General features: G+C 41.4%; 1 protein-coding gene across 1 annotated transcript in view; it reads left to right on the top strand.

Annotated features, from left to right (window-relative positions):
- nek11 (NIMA-related kinase 11) overlaps positions 1-5,000 on the top strand; it is a 75,603-nt gene that overhangs the window by 41,028 nt on the left and 29,575 nt on the right. The gene's annotated exons all lie outside the window — the stretch shown is intronic.

Genomic DNA, 5,000 nt, shown 5'->3' with positions numbered 1-5,000 from the left:
GTAGTCTACAAGAACCTGCTAACAAGAGACTTCTGTAATGTCTGAAGTAGTCTACAAGAACCTGCTAACGAGAGACTTCTGTAACGACTGAAGTAGTCTACAAGAACCTGCTAACGAGAGACTTTTGTAACGTCTGAAGTAGTCTACAAGAACCTGCTAACGAGAGACTTCTGTAACGTCTGAAGTAGTCTACAAGAACCTGCTAACGAGAGACTTCTGTAATGTTTAGTCTACAAGAACCTGCTAACGAGAAGTAAGTCTAGTCACAAGAACCTGCTAACGAGAGAGAGTAGTCTACAAGAACCTGCTAACGAGAGACTTAATGTCTGAAGTAGTCTACAAGAACCTGCTAACGAGAGACTTCTGTAATGTCTGAAGTAGTCTACAAGAACCTGCTAACGAGAGACTTCTGTAACGTCTGAAGTAGTCTACAAGAACCTGAAGTAGTCTAACTAAGAGACTTCTGTAATGTCTGAAGTAGTCTACAAGAACCTCTACAAGACTTCTGTAATGTCTGAAGTAGTCTACAAGAACCTGCTAAGAGAGACTTCTGTAATGTCTGAAGTAGTACAAGTCTACAAGAAATGTCTGAAGTAGTCTACAAGAACCGAGAGACTTCTGTAATGTCTGAAGTAGTCTACAAGAACCTGCTAACGAGAGACTTCTGTAAGTCTACAAGAACCTGCTAACGAGAGACTTCTGAAGTAGTCTACAAGAACCTGCTAACGGAGACTTCTGTAATGTCTGAAGTAGTCTACAAGAACAAGAACCTGCTGAAGTAACAAGAACCTGCTAAAGACTTCTGAGACTTCTGTAATGTCTGAAGTCTAAAGAGAGACTTCTGTAAGAGTCTACAAGAACCTGCTAACGAGAGACTTCTGTAATGTCTGAAGTAGTCTACAAGAACCTGCTAACGAGAGACTTCTGTAATGTCTGAAGTAGTCTACAAGTCTAACGGAGACTTCTGTAAGTAGTAGTCTACAAGAACCTGCTAACGAGAGACTTCTGTAACGTCTGAAGTAGTCTACAAGAACCTGCTAACGAGAGACTTCTGTAATGTCTGAAGTAGTCTACAAGAACCTGCTAACGAGAGACTTCTGTAACGTCTGAAGTAGTCTACAAGAACCTGCTAACGAGAGACTTCTGTAATGTCTGAAGTAGTCTACAAGAACCTGCTAACGAGAGACTTCTGTAACGTCTGAAGTAGTCTACAAGAACCTGCTAACGAGAGACTTCTGTAACGTCTGAAGTAGTCTACAAGAACCTGCTAGTCTAGAGACTTCTGTAATGTCTGAAGTAGTCTACAAGAACCTGCTAACGAGAGACTTCTGTAATGTCTGAAGTAGTCTACAAGAACCTGCTGAGAGACTTCTGTAATGTCTGAAGTAGTCTACAAGAACCTGCTAACGAGAGACTTCTGTAAAGTCTGAAGTGAAGTCTACAAGAACCTGCTAACTAACGTCTGAAGTAGTCTACAAGAAGAGACTTCTGTAATGTCTGAAGTAGTCTACAAGAACCTGCTAACGAGAGACTTTGTAATGTCTGAAGTAGTCTACAAGAACCTGTAACGAGAGACTTCTGTAATGTCTGAAGTAGTCTACAAGAACCTGCTAACGAGAGACTTCTGTAATGTCTGAAGTAGTCTACAAGAACCTGCTCTTCTGTAATGTCTGAAGTAGTCTACAAGAACCTGCTAACTAGAGACTTCTGTAATGTCTGAAGTAGTCTACAAGAATCTGCTAAAGAGAGACTTCTGTAACGTCTGAAGTAGTCTACAAGAATCTGCTAACGAGAGACTTCTGTAATGTCTGAAGTAGTCTACAAGAACCTGCTAAAGTAGTCTACAAGAACCTTCTGTCTGTAATGTCTGAAGTAGTCTACAAGAACCTGCTAACGAGAGACTTCTGTAACGTCTGAAGTAGTCTACAAGAACCTGCTAACGAGAGACTTCTGTAACGTCTGAAGTAGTCTACAAGAACCTGCTAACGGGAGACTTCTGTAATGTCTGAAGTAGTCTACAAGAAAGAACTTCTGTAATGTCTACAAGAAAGTCTACAAGAACCTGCTAACGAGAGACTTCTGTAACGTCTGAAGTAGTCTACAAGAACCTGCTAACGAGAGACTTCTGTAACGTCTGAAGTAGTCTACAAGAACCTGCTAACGAGAGACTTCTGTAATGTCTGAAGTAGTCTACAAGAAACCTAACGAGAGACTTCTGTAACGTCAAGAAGTAGTCTACAAGAAACGAGAGACTTCTGTAACGTCTGAAGTAGTCTACAAGAACCTGCTAACGAGAGACTTCTGTAATGTCTGAAGTAGTCTACAAGAACCTGCTAACGAGAGACTTCTGTAACGTCTGAAGTAGTCTACAAGAACCTGCTAACGAGAGACTTCTGTAATGTCTGAAGTAGTCTACAAGAACCTGCTAACGAGAGACTTCTGTAATGTCTGAAGTAGTCTACAAGAACCTGCTGAGAGACTTCTGTAGTCTGAAGTAGTCTACAAGAACCCGCTAACGAGAGACTTCTGTAATGTCTGAAGTAGTCTACAAGAACCTGCTAACAGGAGACTTCTGTAACGTCTGAAGTAGTCTACAAGAACCTGCTAACGAGAGACTTCTGTAATGTCTGAAGTAGTCTACAAGAACCTGCTAACGAGAGACTTCTGTAATGTCTGAAGTAGTCTACAAGAACCTGCTAACGAGAGACTTCTGTAATGTCTGAAGTAGTCTACAAGAACCTGCTAACGAGAGACTTCTGTAATGTCTGAAGTAGTCTACAAGAAGTAGTCTAATGTCTGAAAGTCTACAAGAACCTGCTAACGAGAGACTTCTGTAACGTCTGAAGTAGTCTACAAGAACCTTCTTGTAACGTCTGAAGTAGTCTACAAGAACCTGCTAATCTAGAGAGAGACTTCTGTAATGTCTGAAGTAGTCTACAAGAACCTGCTAACGAGAGACTTCTGTAATGTCTGAAGTAGTCTACAAGAACCTGCTAACGAGAGACTTCTGTAATGTCTGAAGTAGTCTACAAGAACAAGAACCTGTCTGAAGTAAGAAGAACGAGAGACTAATGTCTGAAGAGAACTTCTGTAATGTCTGAAGTAGTCTACAAGAACCTGCTAACGAGAGACTTCTGTAATGTCTGAAGTATTCTACAAGAACCTGCTAACGAGAGACTTCTGTAACGTCTGAAGTAGTCTACAAGAACCTGCTAACTAGAGACTTCTGAGAAGTAGTCTACAAGAACCTGAGACTTCTGTAATGTCTGAAGTAGTCTACAAGAACCTGCTAACGAGAGACTTCTGTAACGTCTGAAGTAGTCTACAAGAACCTGCTAACTGAAGTAGTCTACAAGAGACTTCTGTAATGTCTGAAGTAGTCTACAAGAACCTGCTAACGAGAGACTTCTGTAATGTCTGAAGTAGTCTACAAGAACCTGCTAACGAGAGACTTCTGTAATGTCTGTCTGAAGTAGTCTACAAGAACCTGCTAACTGAAGAGAGACTTCTGTAACGTCTGAAGTAGTCTACAAGAACCAAGAACCTGCTAACGAGAGACTTCTGTAATGTCTGAAGTAGTCTACAAGAACCTGCTAACCGCTAAGAGACTTCTGTAACGTCTGAAGTAGTCTACAAGAACCTGCTGTAACGTCTGAAGTAGTCTACAAGAACCTTAACGAGAGACTTCTGTAATGTCTGAAGTAGTCTACAAGAACCTGCTAACGAGAGACTTCTGTAATGTCTGAAGTAGTCTACAAGAACCTGCTAACGAGAGACTTCTGTAATGTCTGAAGTAGTCTACAAGAACCTGCTAACGAGAGACTTCTGTAACGTCTGAAGTAGTCTACAAGAACCTGCTAACGAGAGACTTCTGTAATGTCTGAAGTAGTCTACAAGAACCTGCTAAGAGAGACTTCTGTAATGTCTGAAGTAGTCTACAAGAACCTGCTAACGAGAGACTTCTGTAATGTCTGAAGTAGTCTACAAGAACCTGCTAACGAGAGACTTCTGTAACGTCTGAAGTAGTCTACAAGAACCTGCTAACGAGAGACTTCTGTAACGTCTGAAGTAGTCTGCTAACGAGAGTGTCTGAAGTAGTCTACAAGAACCTGCTAACGAGAGACTTCTGTAACGTCTGAAGTAGTCTACAAGAACCTGCTAACGAGAGACTTCTGTAATGTCTGAAGTAGTCTACAAGAACCTGCTAACAGGAGACTTCTGTAACGTCTGAAGTAGTCTACAAGAACCTGCTAACGAGAGACTTCTGTAATGTCTGAAGTAGTCTACAAGAACCTGCTAACGAGAGACTTCTGTAACGTCTGAAGTAGTCTACAAGAACCTGCTAACGAGAGAGACTTCTGTAATGTCTGAAGTAGTCTACAAGAACAAGAACCTGAAGTAGTCTACAAGAAACTAACGAGAGAGACTTCTGTAATGTCTGAAGTAGTCTACAAGAACCTGCTAACGAGAACTTCTGTAACGAGAGTCTACAAGAACCTGTAACGAGAGTCTGAAGTAGTCTACAAGAACCTGCTAACGAGAGACTTCTGTAATGTCTGAAGTAGTCTACAAGAACCTGCTAACGAGAGACTTCTGTAACGTCTGAAGTAGTCTACAAGAACCTGCTAACGAGAGACTTCTGTAATGTCTGAAGTAGTCTACAAGAACCTGCTAACGAGAGACTTCTGTAACGTCTGAAGTAGTCTACAAGAACCTGCTAACGAGAGACTTCTGTAACGTCTGAAGTAGTCTACAAGAACCTGCTAACGAGAGACTTCTGTAACGTCTGAAGTAGTCTACAAGAACCTGCTAACAAGAGACTTCTGTAATGTCTGAAGTAGTCTACAAGAACCTGCTAACGAGAGACTTCTGTAATGTCTGAAGTAGTCTACAAGAACCTGCTAACGAGAGACTTCTGTAATGTCTGAAGTAGTCTACAAGAACCTGCTAACGAGAGACTTCTGTAACGTCTGAAGTAGTCTACAAGAACCTGCTAACGA

Source organism: Perca flavescens, chromosome 6, assembly GCF_004354835.1.
Source record: "Perca flavescens isolate YP-PL-M2 chromosome 6, PFLA_1.0, whole genome shotgun sequence".
In the NCBI taxonomy this organism is placed as follows: Eukaryota; Metazoa; Chordata; class Actinopteri; order Perciformes; family Percidae; genus Perca; species Perca flavescens.
The sequence above is the reverse complement of the archived record's forward strand: the minus strand, read 5'-3'. Positions and strand labels throughout refer to the sequence as shown.